Below are 20,385 nucleotides of genomic sequence, written 5' to 3' on the forward strand. Positions count from 1 at the left end.
GATTTCATATGCATGTCAAATTATGCTGCATGGATGAACTCTGGGGATTAGGGACACAGAAGAGCTTTTTTACAGAATCTCTTTCACAATCCCTAATGTAGACCATTCGATCTCCTCTCTTTCAGTTGTTGCTCATCTTTATAACTATTAGAATATGTATTTAAATATCCTTTTCTTGGAAAAATTACCTGCAATAGGTAAGGGAAGCATTTTTCCTTTGTGAGTGGAATAATGCTTTCACATGCATTATATGGTCATTAGTAAGTTTAACAATATTCCATACTAATAAAGAGTTAAATTGAGCCTTGAAAAACTGGATTATGTTTTATGCAAGCCTTATGTTTACACTTTCAGTCAGCATAATTAATTTCCTTCTTTAATGACATCTTTATCTCTTATTTATTATGTGTTTTACATTTATTTTGGAAAAAGAAGGGTCAGGAGTGAAAGAGACTACATCTGTTTTTCTATGTTCATAACAGAGTGAGGCCTCGGTTACATCAGAGTAATGCATCATTGTGGGAACAAATGCTAAACTAGTTGAACAGTGAGGTGAAAATCAAAGTTTACAATTACAAAAGCCTTCAGGCTTTTTTTCTTAATTTCTAAAATGAAGGCAATAAAAATACTACAAAAATGACCTTCCATGCCACTGTTGTTATGTCAGGTCTTGATGGCTAAGTTTAAAAAGATATCAAAGACCAGAATGCCTTGCCACAAGACTCTGCTTAGTGAAATTCATGGCAGACTTCTGGCATGGGATCTAGGTTGAATCCATTTGTAAAAAGCAGGAACATGTGATTCTGCAGCTTCACAGTGTCTGGGCAGCAGAGTGTTGTGAAGACTCTGACTATCTATGGGCAAAGAAAAAAAGATAACCCTGTGTCCAGAAACTTTGTCCTCTATAAGTTGTAGGATGAGGTGTGTCCTCACAGTACCCACTTCCACTCTCACAAAAGGGTGAGAGAATTCTTCTAACAAGCAGTCGGCACCAGCCCATTGTTCAGCTGCACAGGCTTGGAGCAGAATTTGTGTAACTGGATTTCCATGTGTTCAATGACCACTGACCAACATTTTTTGGTTTGTTTTCTTTTTTAAAGGGACATTCAAAAATCTCCAGAGAGAAATGCTGCTGTCATTCAGGAAGCATGGAAAAAAAATTTGGAACAGGATATAAAATTCTGACTTGACTCTGAGAAAATATGCATATAAAGGGAATGCATTCTTGAAGATATATTTACTTTTAAAGAGTTTTTATTAGGAAAACCATAAACTTAAAATAAAGCAGAGAAAGATTAGAATTGCAGCTGAGGATAATTCAGTTAAAACTGTATAAAAAAAACCTAATCCTTGACAGTCTTGTTATTTGACATTATTTTCTTCCCTCCCGTTTTCTCTTCCAAGAAAACCCTCAAAAAATTAGAAAAAATAATGGGATGAGGTAACAGCAGCCAACAATGTCCTCAGTGGAAATCTTTCCTTCATTGTCAGCTTGATGTGAGAAAATTATTCTTCTTTTATGATTGTACTATTTGCCTTCTGTTGTTTGCAATCATTCATTATTCCTCATGGTAGAGACAGATGAGTAGCTGATGTTTTTTTTCCTTTGACATTATGCTATTCCAAATGTTCATCACAACATTTTCTGATATCCATGGGCTTTTTTTAATGTGAAATTACAAACACTGAATATTATCCCTCCATCTAGTTTGTGTGGAGTAAGGCTACTCGCTTGGAAGCATAAACTCTACCTAGAGTTTAACCACACAAATTTGGATGGAGAAATGGCCACTCTGAGGCCAGGATGAAATACAGGTTGCACAGAAGTATCAAATATATTTCCTAATTCTTATTCATAAGCTTCTACAAAAATGGTACCAGAAATGTAAAGGTTTTGTGAAAGAGCTTGGCCTCTGCCCCTTGCCCTGAAAGTTCTTGTGTTAGTGGAATGAGTGCAACAGAAACAAATATCAGAATCTTCATCCAAAAGTCTGCACATGTAACATGGAAATTTGAGTTCTTTTGAGAGGAAGAATAATGATCTCCATTGTTATTTGTAAAAATGAGTGGAATTTTAGTCTGATAAAGACAGATCATATTTTTTAAAACATATATGTTGGGAATTGTTGTATGAAAAAAAATGCCTACTTATGACAAGGATTTATATTTCTAAGGGAAAAAACTCTGACTCTGAAAGGATCCAGAAAATAGGGCATATGTACCCAGATAAGCTTTATTTCAAACAAAACCAAGAACTATTGACCAAAGCAAACTGTTAATATGAAGGTCCTAGAACTGCTTTGAGAATGCTCCAAGATGCTGCCAGAAGAGACCCAGTACATGCACTATTATTAGAGTCACCTTTACAACAAAAAGAAATGCACACACCAAGAGTATATTGGCGTAAACAAGTCAGTGCAGGACTAGGATGTTAAGAAGTCATAGCTGTTTACAGAGAAAATAGTGCATAGGCCAACATACAATCCCAATTGAGAAAGGGCAATAAAACCAGTATTACTAAAAGTTACATTTGTTTAGCAAAGAACAAAATGTGTCTCTCAAAATACTTAGGACCTGCTTTCACAAAAACTTTACTTTCTCTCAGAAACTGCATAATTTAGGTCCTTCAGAAATAAGCCTCTGAGTTATCAATTTAAAACAAAAAAGAGAAATGGATTAAACATCTGGAGAAACATCCTGCCAGATGTTTTTATGTTTGTGATAATTCCTCATCCTCACACTCTTGAGACATAGCATGTTCTGAAACCAAAACCTCTATGAAAACAGAATTCTTCTCTGATAGAACTGAAACAGATAAAGTGAATTTGGTATACTCATAAAGAGTGTGAAAAGGGAATTAAGAGGAAATTTTAAGGAAAGAATCTGTCACTACACCAGCATGATTCACTTTGTTGCTATTCTGTGCCAATTTTTAGTCAAAAGTGCATGATTAGAACATAATCTGTAGGAATGAAATTACTAATATTCATTTGCTGCTTCTACCAACAAAAGTTCCAACACTTATCTAGCTCAATAGGTCAAAATCTGGAGAACCCAAGATATTTGTAAGCTGTCTTCAATGTTAATATGAATAAAAATTGAGCATGTTTATCATAAATATCTCTTGCTATGATACAAAGCATGAAAGAATAGATAAACTGTTGTTAGTGATGGCAACTTTGAACTATTATTTATAGCAAATTCATTTGTTGGTTTACCTAGTCTGTCCATATACAGGAAAAAATACCTGAAGAAATGCTGCTTGGTTTCTTCTTCTAAGGCTTGAAGGAAACAAACAAGAAGCAATTTTGGCTTCTAGTTTTATTAGTAGTTGAACATATGAGAAGTATAACTCTAGATGAGGGAATATATTTAGCTGTTCCAAAAAGACAATATAGTCAAATTAATGAGTTGAAATAACATGTGAAAAGAGTCAGGTGAATAAATACAGACTGTATTTAAACAAAGATAAATATTCCATCCATGAAACTGTCATAGAGAAAAGGAAAAAAAATAAAAGAGAGACAATGCTAGTTTCAATAGCTGTGAGTCCTGATCTGCAAAGGCTTTCTGACTCTGAAGTCAAGGCAAGTGCTTGTTTTTAGGCAATGCAATTAAGCCACTATTTGCTCCAGGACAACTTTCTGACCATGTGGGAAGCATCCATCTTCCACTGATGGACTTCCAAGAATTGAAGGACAATAAATATTCTTCAGGAGAACAAGCACTATTGCTGGTCACAGCCGAACAGAATTTGGTGAGGACTCTGGCTGTGTATAAAAAAATCTTCTACTTCTCATTGCACTTGATGCAATTGGAACCACAAGCTTCCGTTGTCAAAGATGGCTCATGGTTTGAATTAGTGAGTGTTTCACTGGATAAAAAACTGGCTTGATGGCCCAGGCCAGAGAGTCAATGAGGTTACATCCAGCTGGCAGCCAGTCACCAGTGGTGTTCTCCGGGCCTCAGTACTGGGGCCAGTTCTATTTAATGTATTTATCAGTGATTTGGATGAGGGGATTGAGAGCATCCTCAGTCAGCTGGCAGATGAAGCCAAGTCTGCTAAAGAGCAGGAAGACTCTGCAGAGTGATCTGGACAGGCTGGATCGATCGGCTGAGGACAATGGTATGAGGTTCAAAAACACTAAGTGTTGGATTCTGCACAAGGTTTACAATAACTCCATGCAGTACTACAGGCTTGGGAAAAGTGTCAGGGAAGCTGCCCAGTGGAAAAGAACCTGGGGGTGCTGATTGACAGCAGCTGAACATGATCCAGCTATGCCCTGGTGGCCAAGAAAGCTAATGGCATCCTGGCCTGTATCTGCAATTGTGTGGGCTTCATGATCTCAGAGGTCTTTTCCAGCATAATTGATTCTGTGATTCTGTGGCCAGCAAGAAGAAATGGCTTCAAGTTCCACAAGAAGATGTTTAGATTGGATATTAGGAAAAATTCTTTCACTGACAGGATTGCTGAGCATTGTAATAGGCTGCCCAGGCAAGTGGCTGGGTCTATGTCTCTGGAGCTGGTTAAAATATGCACATATGTGGCACTTAGACACATGGTTTAATGGTGGACTTGCAGTGTTAGGTTAATTGTTTTATTCAGTACAACTGGTATTAGAGGTTTATTCCAACCTAAATGCAGCTGTGATTCTGTATGATGATTGTTATTGCAATCCAGCACCTCTGCATGAGGCAGACAGGTTCATGAGCTCAAATGTGTGAACTTTTGCAGTTGCTTTGGAAACAGCAGCAAAAGTGACTATTCCCCTTAAATGTTTATTTTACACTAGTGCAGGTATAATTTACATGCATGTTTAAACAAATATACCTATGGGCACATATAGGTATACTTGCACCTATCTAAGTGTGTAACAGGAAGACAACCAAAAAATAATGTCCTTATTGCAAAAGATATAAGTAACACATCAGCGAGCTGCTTAATGAACCCTAGAATTACTTGCTAGACTGCTCTGGTTACATTTAGCAACTCCTAAGTGATTATGAATAGAGCAGTTCAAAAATAAAATAAAAATAATATGTCCTTAGATTCATTAATAGTTGTACTATTATTGTGAATATTTAATAGAAGGAGAAATAAATTCCAAAACATCTCAAAACCTGAAGTGCAATTAAGAGATATGGATTACTATTTCTTTTTGTGAATGAATATGGATAAAAATTAGGCAAATTAACTGGATATTCCGTTGAGTATAAACTGATATATTTATTATCAGCTGGAGATATTTTAGGGAACAAAGAGGATTTCAAAACTAAGTTTTCATTTGTATGTACATATTGTTATTCGTGTAACTAAAAGCCTAATCACGTTGCTAGCAATTCATTTGCTGGAACACAGGATGTGTTGTACTCATACGGAACATGCATGGTTTTGAAGTCTTCTGCTGGATTCCATAACTTCAAAATTTTATTGGTCTTGTGCCAATATTAGAAAAATGTCTTGAAATGCTCTTCTCCACTCCCCATCTCTCTTACTTAAATCAGTAACAGATTTTAATTTTTTTATTTCTAGAAAGCAAATGTTATGAAGTCTTCCCACATTTACTATCTCATGCCATTTAAGACTGGAATCCCTTAAAAGAATTCTGCCTCTATTGGTATTATCAATATTTGTAACAGATGCACCCTGGCTTGTCTGGCCCCTGCTGCTGAACCAAATGGCAGCAACTGTGGTGTTTCACCCCAGAGACACCTTTGGCTGGCTGGATGTTGCAGCTGGGAGAATGAGGACAAGTCCAGGCCAGACGGAGCTCACGTGGCGGTGGAATGGAGCTTCCCTCGCAGAGGTCCCGCTCCTCAGGTTTGCTAGAGAAGACTTTAAGGCTACGGTGAAGGAAAGGAGTTGGTTCTGATGGAGGGTTTAATCCAGAGCTTTATTCTGGCCCACAGGCCTCTGAGTGTAGTAGCAGCTCCAAGCAGAACTCTGAATCCCATCACTGCTCCATCAGAACTGCCCTGACCGCGTGGTTCCCCTCTCTTTTACCTGGGGGAGGGGATGGGGGAAGGGACAGGGAGCCACCAACCAGGTATGGGAGAGGAGATCTCAGGAGACAAAGGACAAAGGATGGCCCAGTGCCCACGGGGGTGGAGGGCATCTTTTGAACCTGCCCAATCACTTGACTGCACTTCTGGAATGCCAGGAGTGACAGACAGTGCTGGCAGGGGTCAGGGTGGGGAAAGGAGGAGTGATTGACACACCTGGTAGGACAACTACAGGGGAGAAACTCGGGAAACCATGAAATCACACTGCAACATGCCTCTACTAAATCAAAATGTTTATAATTGACTCAATAGCTGAGCCAGGTAATTTGCTCCATGCTCACCATTTTCCACATAACCAAGTTAATAAACCCAGAAAAAATAATGAAATAGTGTATTTGCACATTTTGTTAGAAAGCTATAAAGTCAAGAATCCTAAATTGCTTTAATTTTTGTAATTCAGGAAACCATTCTTCCTTATATTCTATCACACTTAACTGAGGAATATAAAACACTGGCCAGGCTTTCTTACAATGAAGAATTTCATATAGTGAAAAGCAAGCAGCATTTAAATTGCACTGTGGATTTGAGAGAAGAATTTAGAAATTAGCATACTGCATCAGCTTTTAAGGCTTGGGTAACCTTATTTTAACATTTATTTGTATTAAGATTCTTAACTATTTATTCTCTCATTGGCTCTGAAAATGGAAGCCCAGTGCTAACAGATTATTAAAATACTGTGACAGAGATGCTGGAAACTTAAATTATGTATAGGGACTGGGAATAGAAAGATATTTTTCATAATTTACTTTTGTAAATCACATTGGTCCGAATTCTTAAAACAAAATATACAAATATTTGACAGTGCCCAAAAGCTACCTTAGTTAAAAGAAAGCTGTTCTTAGGGTAGGCTGCAATGCAGTTATATTTTTCTGCTTCAAAAACTTGAACTGCTCTCTTAGTAACCTTTTTGTTGCTGTGCCACTAGACCGTAAAAAAGAAAGATAGTTTTATATAGAAAGGTTCTTGCTCAACTTCTGAGACAATAAAAAAGGAGGTCATAGGTGATACTTCTATTAATGTTGCCTTGTTTATGTCATGAATCAATTTTTTTTGTAAAATTTCATATAAACTCACTGATTAAAAACATCAAACCCACGCAATTTAGGTTGCTTTCAATTGATTGTAATAAAATTCAGTCTTCTGCTTTCTCTAGGATTGTTCAGCTCTAACCTGAGCAAAACTTTTAAATACTTATATCTTACAAAGTCTATTTATTTCAAAGAACTCTATAAAGTGCACATTTGCGTAGTTCTTTTGATCTTCATTGCACATATGGAAACAAACCCAGCTATGTATGTAGGAACATGTGCAAGCTGTTCTACTGGAGAAGGTTTTGTGTGCCTTGGAGTCCTCAAGAGCCCTTTGTCCTGTTCTCAAGGAAACAGCTGTAATACCTGGCACAGCACTCTCACTGTACTTGAATTCACCAGTCTGGCTTTTTACTTCAGAAGGAGAGCAAGAGAAAATACTGAATACTGATTGTTAAAGCAATGCTCTATTCTATCTTTCAATTCCAGGATAAGGGGACAATGGGGTATATATGAGATTGTTTCTTAACTGATACAATAGCAAAAATGCCTTCTCTGTTGTGAAAGTTTCAGCACTCTGATCTAAAAAATCAAATACATCAGAGACTAAAATGCCTGCTTGTTTTTTAATTTTACATGGAAATGGCTCTCTCTTTCTTTAATAAAAATTGATACATGTTTGTAGCTCTTTTGCCCATAAATAAAAATTCTATAAGATACAATAGGAGTTTTGATGACAATCATGGTTAGATTTAGGCAGTTCTTAAATGTAATTTTTTAGTCTGCATATCCAGGACAAGACAGATATTTTCAAACAATATCTGGATGACTGCCACATCCAGAGGAAATATACTATTATCTGCAATCTTGAGACATCACCCCATGAATTATTACTTATTTTATCAGAAGCTGTTCCCTCATACTCAGATAAAATATAAATAAAAACTTTAATAAGGCCAATGGAACAATCAGAGACTGCTGATTGTTGCTGATGACAATATTCTTCTGTAGCACTTCCATGACCTACCTCTTTTGCTATGATCTCCTGGTACAAGAGTAAAGCTCACATTGTGGTCAAATGCCACACTCAGCTTCTAAAAAGTAAGAAGACACCTCTTCCTGTCAACAAAGTAAAAATGCCAGGTGATGTAGAACTAGAGAGAAAGGTGATTTTATTTTCAAAAAGTGATATTTCTGACACTTTTTACACTATGTGCCTGCTCTACTCTTTTAAATAGCATTCACATTTGACAAAATCCCCAACTTAAATGAAGGAGGCAATGAAGCAGAAAAATGAGGTAACCCAAAACCCCGTGGAAGTAATCCCTTCCTTGGCCCAAACTGATTATGCTGGAGGCACCTGGTCTTTCGCTGTGGACTGATGAGACCTCTGTAACATGATAGAAAATGCAGCATAGCATCACAGTCACAAATTTGGCATAACAGGATATAAACTGAGGGGTTATGGGGAAACTTGACACCTCAAAACAAAACTGCTGCAGAGATGTACTTCTCTTTACAGTGAGTCTTGTGTCAGAGCTTAAAGAAGTGAAAAGGAGTCTTAGGGGGAGAGAAAGAGAAATAGATCGGTGGAGTTACTCCCTTCCAACCCTGAGAGAATCTCAGCAGGAGTCAAAGGAGCCCCATTCCTCTTGCCATGAGGTAGAAGGGGGACACCTACTAGATAGGGGAAATATAAATGGGTCCCTACTAGGGGAAGTAAAATACTCCCCTCCTAACACTCATCACCTTCCTGGGTATGTTTACAGAATAGGTACAAGGCCCTGTGTCCAGAGGGTCAGGCAGATGACACTAGAGAAAAAAATCTGGAGGTGTCCCAGTTGCACTTACTCTGTCAGATGGATCACAGGCTGGGGTATTAGGAAGGAAAGAAGGGCAGCTGTAGTAGGTGACTCCCTTCTGGGGGGACCTGAGGACCCTGTATGTGGACTGGACCCTTCCCACAGAGAAATCTGCTGCCTCCCTGAGGCCTGGGTATGGGATATTACCAGGACACTCCCTGAACTAATTCAGCTTTCTAATTATTACCCAGAATCTGATTTGGAGAATACCTCAAAACAAAGGGGTACAGAAAGGATGGTCATACTTAAAGAAGGAAATCCTGAAGGCACAGGACCAGGCTGTCCCTATGGGGCAAAAGAGGAGCCAGTGATGAGTTCAAACATAAGGGAAACCAACTCCTCCTTCACCTTTGCTGTAGGCAGCTAGAGCTGCCACAGATCTGGTACCTTCTCATTACACTGAAGTCCAAAGTGGGAAGTGGAAAGGCAGAGGAGGATTTTTAAAAATGTTTTTTGTGTTAGAATATCACAAAATCAAGGCCTGGACCACAGATGGGAATTTCCAGTCTGGGAGCAGTGAAAAGCCCTATGGATACTGTACAGACTTGATTGGCCATCTTCCTGGTTTTGATACTGTGCTACAAGGTTTTTGGATGCTATTCTACACAGCAATAACAATAATAAAACCAGAACCCAAAATTCATAAACTACAGAGTCTCCTGTATAAGAAGAAGGACAAAGTCACCTTAGACGACACTCAAGGTGTTGACAGTCAATCAGGGGGATTTTATTTTTTTTTTAAATTTAGATTGAAAATAATGCAAACCAGACAACAAATATAATATATTACAGTCATTTTTCTGTTCTAAAGTGACCCTCCTTCATGGTACCTCAAATGGCTCAGGGAAAAATTCAAAGGTAAACTAATTAACTAAGTAAATAAATAATTTTGTTCTAGCGGAGACTTCTGGAGAACAAGATTTTCCCTGTAAAATAGTGATCCTGGGAGTGGTACAAATTCTTGTTACCCAGCTGCTTTTGGCAAACAGAAAATAATCCTCCCTTGCAGCACTCAGAAGGACACTGAGCTTTTCCCTGTCCAGGCCACTCTTGCAGCTTCCAGTTACTGGAAATCTTTGGAATAGATTAATGTTTCTGAAACTCCCTGGAATACTGTCACTTTCATGACAGGAAATGGTCTATGTGAATGAGCGCAGTCTTAAAAATTTTCTGCCTTTGGGAAACACTCTTCTACTGTGCAAATAAAATTGATGCCTTAAGATATAAGGTCTAATTTGGTGTTATTTTGTGAGGGTATGGCTCATCCTATATCTGTTTGCCTGGAATGAATGACATATCTGACCTTTTTGCTTTCAACTGCAAACCAAAATCCATTTGCTGTGTTCCCATTTGCATTTGATTTGTAATTTCTGATGAAATTTTGGTAGGCCCTGTTCTGGAGAAATCAGGACGTGGGTCACTGAGCCATAACACTGAAGTGTTATCAGCCATGGTGAGGATTATCAAAATCAAAACATCTTCTTTCTGCCCATTTCCCACAACTACAGCCCCTCTGGAGTAACAAGGATAATGAAAAGGACTTGGAAATGTTGGTGGGTGGGAAACTGGACATGACCCAACAATGACCACTCACAGTCCAGAAAGCCCAAATTTGTCCTGGCTGCATCCAAAGCAGTGAAGCCAGCAGGGTGAGAGAAGGGATTCTGTCTTTTTGCTCTGCTCTGGTGAGATTCCAGCTACTGTGCTGCATCAGCTCTGGTGTTCTCAACATAAGAAAGACATGGACCTGTTGGAGAGAGTCCAGAGGAGGGGCACCAAGATGATTAGAGAGATGGAGACCCTCTCCTATAAGGAAAGGATTGTTCAGCCTGAAGAAGAGGTTTCAGGATGACCTAACTGAGACCTTTTAGTACTTGAAGGGAGCCTGCAAGAAAGCTGAAGAGAGACGTTTTACAGGACCTATAGTGACAGGACAAGAGTGAAAAGACTTACAATGAGAGTAGGTTTAGATTAATTTCTAGGAAGAACCTCTTTTCCATGAGAGTGATGAAGCACCAGAACAGGTTGCCCAGAGAAATTAAGCATGCCCCAACTCTGTGAGAGTTTAAGGTCAGGCTGGATGGGGCTTTGAGCAACCTGTTCTAGTGGAAGGTGTCCCTGCTTATGGTTGGAGGTTGGAACTAAGTGAGCTTTAATGACTTTTCCAACCAAAGTCATTCTATGATTCTATGATTCAATTCTATGATTGTATGACAAGGTAACCAACAGAAATTACTTCAACTAAAGTTATAGAGATTGAAAGGCAGATTAGATTTTTGTGCAAAATATCTGGGGAGATGTTTTGTGCAAAATATCTATTTTTTTTCTGTTTTGTTCAACAAAAGAATATGAATAGGCCCCAAAATGGAGGAAAAATCAATTAATTTATACTTAAATTTGCTATATATTGCAGAAGAGGGATGAAAAGGTTTCATATAGAAAAGAATGTGACCTACCTAATAATACTCTATTACAAGAAGACACATGTCCTTTGAAGTCACTGATGTTGCATCCACTTGCCTTGTGACTAAGCTTGCAAAATTCACTTTTACAGCTAAATGTGGTAAATGTGTCCAGACTGTAAACATGTTGTGTTGACAAGGATAACAGAAATTTGCATCAAAGCGGCTAAGTCATGAGCTGTGTGCAAAACCAGATAATCTAAAGCCAAGCATTTTCCAAATTTTTATTGTCTGGCCAACGCGTGCGGCTTTCAACAGCTAGTCTTTGATCTTTTAAAATTTTGAAGTATACCATAGCACATGGGGTAAAACATTATAATGACACTTTTATCAGAGTTTTCTCATAGGTTGCCTTCAGCTGCTTCTATAAATTAACAGTGTTTCTCAAATCTTGTTCCTCTAGACAATCTCATTCTATACATGTGTTTAGGAATACATTTATGTCTTGGAAAGATGTGTGTTATAACCACAATTGTGCACCATCTTGGAAGTATACATCCTGGGTAAACCAGCAGCATATTTTTTCTGCTTGCATCTGCACAACCCTGTGAAATTTAGGTTTCTTCCTTGAAACCCAGCTCCTCCCAGTGTTTGCCAGAGACTGGACATCCTCAAATAGGACAAAAGAAGGTCAAGGGAAGGCAATCTACCTGCAGGCATGTGGGCATATCCAACTTCTTTCAGAAAGCCTCAAGATCATCTAATTATGTCTCACTTCTGTCGAAATAAAAGATTGTAATACTTGCACTTACAGTGATCCTAACCAGATCTTGGAGAACAAAACTAACAGTCTGTTTGCATTGCCTGCATGCAAATTGTTGGGCAAACAGTTTTCTTGTCAGTAGCAAACCTCATCACTAGTAATGTGGAAAAAAGACAATTCTTGCATCAGTCAGCTATTCCAACTGCCCTGGGAAAAGTTAGCTGGAATTTGCATTTCCTAGAAACCAAAATTATATAATGTGCTCTGGAGCCAGAGTTTGTAAGCAACCTTGCAAGACATCTGAGACACAGGGTGTGTCTCTTCCCCTGTCCCGGCAACATCTTTGGATGGAGGGCATTGCTACAGGAGGCAGAGCTGTAGCCTGTGAACCTTGATCTTCAACTTCAGGACTTACAAACCAATAGCTCATGAGGGTGCAGAGATTCCTTTTAATAAAAATAACCACCCAAGGAGTTGAGAAAAACAGAAAATATTTAATCAATGAAACCAGCTGCCTGTTACTTGTTGTGTGGTCAGGGACAAGGTGGAAGGTGCTTATTTTTCCTCTTGGGCTGCTCCAAGGAGTACCTTCAGAGTTTCTGACTCTTTATTCACTGCAAATCTTACTAAGTGAAGCATTGGCGCCTTTCAGCTGTGAAGGGCTGGACATCATTCAGTGAATTCTGACAATAGCCCTGATGTTTTTATGTCTATCTCTTTCCAAGAGCAGCCTGCCTGTCCATGATGTGTGGTGCTACAGAACTTTTCACAGTATTAAAAACAGCACACATGCCACTGGTCAGCTGAGGAATCAACCCAGCTGTACGGGATTAGAGACCTTCTTGAAGACATTTCGTTAGGGTCTCAGTTTCTCCTTTCACCCCTCCCCCATGAGACCCTTTTTATCCCCACACTTTGAGCAGCTATGCCCTGCTCCAGCACTTCAGAGAGGAGAGCAGGCAGAACTACCACTGGCTGCAGTGGAGAAGGAAGGGTTTGTAGCCCACTTCCAGCTTTTCTGTGTCAGCACTGCTGGGACAGGGCCAAGAAAGCAGCAAAGACTAGGAGATCACAGTTGGTAATGTTGTTATCAGCGGGTGTTGCAGACAATTTACTGCTGATATTTTTGGTACAAGATACTGTGGGAGTAAAAATATGTTGCCCATCTCTACTTAAACTTGAACAAGTGATGGATTCCAGGAATGAAGGAGGAAACAAGTGACTGTGGACAGTGCTGTTAATGCTTTGTCTGAAGTGGGAACCATTTTCCTTTAGAGTAACACTGCACACACATGGCTCTTGAAAATAGTATGAGAGAATATCCTAAACAGTGTTATTCACTTAATAATTTTTCATTAAGATAGACAATACTGTTGATTTATAATTTACTTATCTGATTTTGGCCTCACCTGTGTCACTCTAGAACCCAGATCACTGAAGAAAAAAAGTTTGAACTCCCATCCTCTGGTCATGACTTTCTCTAGAGGCGCTAGTTCCTGTGGAAATAATTCAGTTACTTTGTTGTATTTGACAGTTTTACAGCCAACATAAACAGCATGAAATGACCTTGCTTTGAAACGCTGGGGCCCCTTGTCCTCTACTGCCTTAGGCCAGACTGAAGACAGGACAGAGCTTGGCACAGCTGAAGAAAACACTCATGTGAACATGCTCATAGTTTAAAAGCAATGAGGATTAAGGACCATTTGTTTGTTGTGGATTCTTTAAAACTGCATTTTCCAGGAAAAAAAAAAAGTCACTCCAGTCCAAGCCCTTTGCTCAAAGCAGGTTCAATTCAAGAAAGACCACTGTGATATTTTTCCTTATCTAGGGTGAATAACTTGGTTTTGATTAGAGCATCTCCCATGTATATATATATATATATATATATATATATATATATATATATATATACACACACACACACTTGTGTGTATATATATATGTATATAGGTACTTGAGGGAAAAAATATAGCCAGAGTAGATTCACATAACAGTGAAGTAGAAAGCCAGTCAATAGTCAATATTCACCTTTCTTGCATCTTTTTCCTTCAAGCAAAAGTAAGAGAAGGTGGCATTTTGCCTGGTACAGCACTGTTATAGTTGCAGACAGACCTCATTTTTTTGGACTGAAGACTGAAATATCCAATAAAAACAGCATTCACTGGTCAGCATGGTGTTGCTTGTGTTGCATAAAAAGTGATACTAGGCCAAGCACTGTATACGTACTGCATGTTAAAGGGCTGGCTCCAGTCAGATATCCATGGAACCAAAGACTGTGCATTTCCACAACCTCTCTGGGCAATACAGCATTCTACAGCCCCTCCTTAGTGACTTCATACAATCTCTGTGACCTGGGACAGCCCAGATACTGAAGAACATGCCAAAAGTGGGGACTAGAAAGGCAATGAAGTCTTAAGTTTGATTTTAAGTTCTGTGGTGTAACCTAGAACCAGAAGTTTCAAAGGTGCTGAATTTAAATAAATCTGCTGCAAGCTGCTGTACTTATGTTCCATTTCAATATTTCCTGAAAACACTGAAATTCTGCCACCAACTCCACTAGGTACAGAAAATGTCACTATTAGAGCATCTTTTTCTCTCTAATGCCACTATGAATATTTGGAGGGGGGTCATTTCTATAAAATCAATTGAAAATTTCATTACAGGAGAGGGAGGGATTGTTTGGATATCTGTGAAGATTTTAATTTGTCCAAATTGTAATGCAGGGGGAATCCAACATTTCAGCTTGCAGTGCTTCAAATCTGTCCTTGAAATCCCAGTCTCTGAGGTCATATTTGCAATTCTCTTTATTAGGGCAACTCTTCATTATAAAATAGCATTCATTCATTGCTAATGGCAAAACTCTTGAGATTCTTGAACTTCCTTCATTTATGTCAGAGATGTTCCAAAAATACTGAACTAATACAAACTAAAAGATGTCCCAATGTTATTCACCTTCAAATTATCTATTTTATTATTTACTCTAATACCATTATTTTAACATAGCACACTTTATAATAAAATGTTTTAAGAACAGTTGACATTTTAAAATTTTTTTCAAAATATTTGTCTGTGGAAATACATGGAAAGAAGTTGTAATTGTGAAGTTTTTCCTTTCTTCTATCATATAGACTTTGCCATCTATATCACTGGTTTTGTGAATTTTTTCATAGTATATCTTCTTTCAGGAAGGCAAGAAACATGTTTCTGACATAATCATAATGTGGCAACAGAGAACAGGGGCATATTGAAACAGAACATTGTAAATGTAAAATAAATACATTTCCCATGCTCAGAACATAGGAACAAAGACAGAATAATAAATCTTCAGAAGTTAGAAGTTTTCTTCCAGTAAGTATTTTAGAGTGATGGGTTTGGCAGTACCTGAGTTCCTGAATAAAAGGGACAACCTGAGTTTCTCTCACTTTGTCCCAAATCTGCCTTCAGCCCACAGAAGTGAGAACCTGACCCTACCTGAAGTAGTGCCCTTGAAATCCACTAGGACTGTAGGTCTGAAGGATCACCTCTGGGAAGAAGCTGTATCCTTGCTGTCAAATAAAAGATGCTCATACCAAAGGGCAATCAATCAGGCATAAAACACACAGGGGAAAATTATGAAGGTGAGGTGACAGGTGAGGAAACCTTTGGGATCCAGGCCACTGGTAAAAAGCCTAGAGGAAAAAGCTATACATAGTTAAGAGAGGGAAAGAACACTCTTCTTGTGAGTGAGATCAGTGAACAAATTGTGTACCATCTGCAATGCAGAGATACAAATAACTCACAGAAAATATCTTGCTCTAAGGAATAAGCTTCTGAACAGATTCTGGAAGCACAGTTTTATCACTTGTAAACAGGAATTTGCAAGGCTGAAATAGTCATCTTCTGTTTAGTATAAAGGGGAATAACAGCTAAGAAGGGTGGCAGTGCTGGTGCTGTCTGTGGTCTGGCTGGCTACAGGAACGCTGCTGGACAATGTTGAACAGACAGCCACATCTGCCCTCCTCAGCAGGAGGAAAGCCATGACCATGTGGTTCCCTGCAGCATTTAGTTAGCAGTGGCAAAATGAAAAGCTTCAGGCTGCATCTCTGAAACATTACAGGAAAGTCACTGTGTACTATAGTTCAGGACCAAATAGAAAGTCACAAAGGCAAGGGAAGAAAATGTTCTATTGAAGCAAATGTTAAAACACAGAAATACTTTTCACCCAACAGCTTGTCACATTCCACTGAAGTAATTGAGTGGGCAAGTGAGTTCACAGCACAAGCTGAAGGGATGCCTACCTTGATATCTGACTTGATGGCAAATGTAGAGGCTGGATAAGGTTGCAGATCCTTTCAGAGAGACTGTAGGCACACATTCCTCACCTTTTCATCCTAGAGAGAAAAAGAAAAGCAAACGTTCAGGAAACTGAGTGACAGATGAAAGAAATGGAAGTTAAAGCCTTGAAGTAGCAGATGAACCTCTGAACAAGCATTGAACCACTGCAGATATGCTTCACACAGAGCCAAGTCTAGAGTGAAGAAGAAAATTAGGGGAAATGACCCATATTTTTTTTAGTGGAAGTTTGTTGGACTGCAAATAGCATTTGAGTATAATGCATAACAGATGGCAACTTAATGGAAGGGAAACAGAAAGCAATTTACAGTATATAAACTCTTCTGTGAAATAGCAGGTCAAAAGGAAGTGCTGCAGGGATACAGGGTAACTAGTGAATGGTATAGAAAGTGAAGGAGCTCTGGCCTGCTTGAGATAAATGAGAACCTGCATCTGTTGGCTACGTTTTGTGCAAAAGATAAAGAGACATAGATATCCACTGAAAATAACAAGAAAAGGGTCAAAAGGGCCAGAGAACATTAGCACAAGTGCAAAGTTAATGTACAGAACACCAGTAAAACCTTACCTGAAGGAGTGTTTGTAGGAGTGCTCCACTGTCCTGTATCTAAACTCCAGCAAAGGGAAGACTGGAAATCAGAAGAACTATATAGGACACACCGAGGAGTTAAAGAAAAGGAATTAAATCTTCTGTTCCTTTCAAATAGTCAGTGTAGAGGAGGTAATAAGAAAAAGATAGTACTACATTTTATTCTGTAGCTCTCTTTCATCTGCCCCTTGATACTACAGTCTTTTAACTGTTGGGCATATGCAGAACCTGAACACCACATTTCTGTGGTGCTTGGAGCATTAGGCCATACTTTACTCTTGATAGGATCATCAGACTAGGACCTCCATTAACCTTACTTGTAGATCCTGTGTCTTGACAGAAAGGGAAAAAGACCTCAAATCATGGTCTCCAGTTTCCCAACAAGGTGCTCTTAGCACACAGGGATAAGTTTGGCTCAGGCAGGGACTCTTTCTATTAGAGCTTCTCTGTCTGTATGAATACTTGAATTTATACTTACCTGGACTAGAGAGAGTAACCATTTGTTAAGTCATTAAGTTAGGAGTGAGCATTAGCAAGTGAACATTTGAATATTAAAAACCCCAGAAATACTTAATTAAATACTCCAGAAATGGGGTAACCTTGCTGAAGAATTGAGCTCTAATAAGTGAAAGTGTTAGAGTTCTGCGGTGAAGTGAGCAGTGCTGTAATGCTAATGCCTGAAAACTGCAAAGGAAACCTAAGTAGCACTAAGCTAGAGTGACAGTGTCCAACCATGACAGTCTCTATCTCCAAAATCCATAACTGAGCAACATCTAGGCTCTACATGCAACACATGAGGAGAATGTGTTGGGACACAAAGCTGGGAGGAGTGGCCGATACCCGGGTGCTGTGCTGTCCTTCAGAAGGACCTCAACGAATTGGAGAGATGGGCAGAGATGAACCATCTGAAATTCATCAAAGACAAATCCATGGTCCTGCACCTGGGGAGAGAAACCCCCAAGAACCAATATAGAATGGGAGTTGACCTGCTGTAAAAACTCCATGGAGAAAGACCTGAGGATCCTGGTGGACAGCAAGCTGTCCATGAACTGCCAGTGGTATCCTGGGGTGCATTAGGAAAAGCATTGCCAGCAGGTCACAAGAGGTGATCCTGCCCCTCTACTCAGCTCTAGTGAGGCCACATCTGGAGTGCTGTGTCCAGTTCTGTGCTCCTCAGGGCAGGAGAGACATGGAGCTTCTGGGGCAGGTCCAGCAAAGGGCTACAAAGATGAATAAGGGACTGGAGCATCTTTTGTGTGAGGTTGAGTGAGCTGTGCTTGCTCAGTCTTGAGAGGAGATGACTGAGAACGGACCTCATCAAAGTCTGTCAGTATCTGGAGGGAGGGTGCCAAGAGAATGGAGCCAGGCTCTGCTCAGTGGTGCTGAGCAATAGGACAAGAGGCAAGAAAAAAAAAACTGAGGCACATAAATTGCACCTGACTGTGGGAAGATCTTTACTGTGCAGATGACTGAGCATTGGAACAGATTGTCCAGAAAGGTTGTGGAGTCTCCCTCACAGGAGGTATCCAACAAATATCTGGATGCAATCCTGTGCTGTGTGCTCTAGGATGACACTGCTTGTGCACACAGGTTGGACCTGTGTGGTCCCTTCTGACCTGACCCATTCTGTAATTCTGTGAATTATGTAGCATCTACAGAACCCAGCCTGTGGAGACAATAGACAGTGTAGCTGATAGACTATACCAAAAGAAGTACAAGTTTTAAGTATTGGATCTTGGTGCGTTTCTTGCCCAGGCTGAGATAGCAGCAACTTGAATTGAGAGCTTATATCTCTGATTCTTCTCTGAAGTACTGGGGTTTTTTTCAGGCTGCAGAGGAAGGAGAACAAGAAACCCACTTTATAATTCAGAGTCTAGAGATTAGGAATGTTAATTATGATGTGGTAGCCATGCTCACCTTCCTTTCTGCAAGACAGCATTTCAAAAGTCTGCAGAAGTATGGATACTATGAAAAAGGAAATGCATAAACCACAAAATTCTTGTGGAAAAGAGGCCAGTTTTATTTAACATTTAAAAATGGAAATAAATATCTGAGAAGCTATTTATCAAATTAAAACATGACAATTAAAATTACTTTAAAAGCAGCAAGGATCATGAAGCTGTAGTCAAGCTGAAAGCACAAAAAAATGGAAAAAAAGCATTTCATAAAATTAATTCTTTATGTCTGTAATTAAGAATATCATCCTGCATCTGTTGTATTCTATTCAGCAGATATTTAGCTGAACGTAGAAGGAAACTAGTAAGCCCCAGCATGTGTTAATGTGTAACTCATATATTTTAATGGTTCTGAATTCACTTCACTGCGTCTACAAAACTCCTGTTAATAGCAAGTAATATTGGGTTAATGAGGTAGTGCAAACACATTAAAGGCCATATATATCTGTAACAACAAAGCCTCGAGAATTACACAATTGAGATTAACAGTGTCCTGTGAATTCTCTTAACATCTAGATCTAGCTTGTCCCTATTAAAGCACTAAATACTATTACTACAGTAGTTTGAGTTACAGTGACAGTCAAAAATAACCAAAAAGTGTTTTTTATTAAAAGATCTAATTCTCAATAATGACTTATGAATATTCACATGGGTACTGAAAACTTTTTACTAAAATTTTTTCTCCTTTGACCCAGCAATTGACAGTGAAACAGATTAAGATGATCCCACTTTGTAACAGAATCACAGAATCAGAGAATCACAGAATATGCTGAGTTGGAAGGGACCCTGAAGGGTCATCAAGCCCAGCTCTTGGCCCTGCACAGAACATCTCCAAGAGTCACAACATCTACCTGATAGAAGTCCAAACACTTCTTGAACTCTGTCAGGCTTGGTACTGTGACCACTTCCCTGGGGAACCTGTTCTGGTGCCCAGCCAACCTCTGGGGGAAAAATTTTTTTCTAATATCCAACCTAAACCTCCTCTGATACAACTTCAGGCCATTCCCTCGGGTCCTGTCACTGGTCACTAGAGAGAAGAGATCAGTGCCTGCCCCTCCTCCTTATGAACATCTTCAGTAGAATTGTGGTGAGCCACGGATGCACAGTTGCCAGTAATGTTCTAATCCAGCCTGCTGAAACTGCAAATAATGGAGATGAGCTGGAACAATGCACGAAAATAAAGTACAGTTTATAACTGACAAAAAAAATAAAAAAAATAATAATTCAGTTTGCTTCTATATGTCAACAGTAAAAGTAGCTCAGCTGCTAAAATGCAATGCTCCCAAAGAGAGGTTAGGCTTCACGATGAGAATTGCAATTTCTCTCAATCTCTCAATTTACTAACGAAAGTAAAGGCTTATTATTAAAGGTCATAATTTACATGATGTAATTTG

The 20,385-nt window shown here is 39.1% G+C and overlaps 1 protein-coding gene and 1 long non-coding RNA gene across 8 annotated transcripts in view; one reads left to right on the forward strand and one right to left on the reverse strand.

Moving 5' to 3' along the window:
* LOC146768414 (uncharacterized) overlaps window positions 1–18,629 on the reverse strand; it is a 21,409-nt gene extending 2,780 nt beyond the window's left edge. The window contains exons 1-2 of the long non-coding RNA XR_014952959.1: window positions 16,396–18,629; window positions 1–13,614 (exon numbers count right to left, since the gene is read on the reverse strand). The exon at window positions 1–13,614 is cut by the window's left edge and continues 2,780 nt beyond it. This is a non-coding gene — a long non-coding RNA (uncharacterized LOC146768414). The remainder of the gene's footprint in view (window positions 13,615–16,395) is intronic.
* LOC144247111 (uncharacterized) overlaps window positions 1–20,385 on the forward strand; it is a 106,981-nt gene that overhangs the window by 63,898 nt on the left and 22,698 nt on the right. Inside the window, exon 6 of one of the 7 annotated variants that reach the window (XR_014952941.1) lies at window positions 1–5,821. This exon is cut by the window's left edge and continues 23,275 nt beyond it. The exons of 2 other annotated variants lie outside the window; for them this stretch is intronic. The gene's annotated coding sequence lies outside the window, so the exon portion shown is untranslated. Of the gene's footprint in view, window positions 9,266–20,385 lie in introns of those variants that run through there. 4 more of the 7 variants (XR_014952948.1, XR_014952949.1, XR_014952952.1 and 1 more) reach the window with 4 other exon arrangements.

Source organism: Lonchura striata, chromosome 2 (assembly GCF_050655825.1).
Source record: "Lonchura striata isolate lonStrDom1 chromosome 2, ASM5065582v1, whole genome shotgun sequence".
NCBI lineage: Eukaryota > Metazoa > Chordata > Aves > Passeriformes > Estrildidae > Lonchura > Lonchura striata.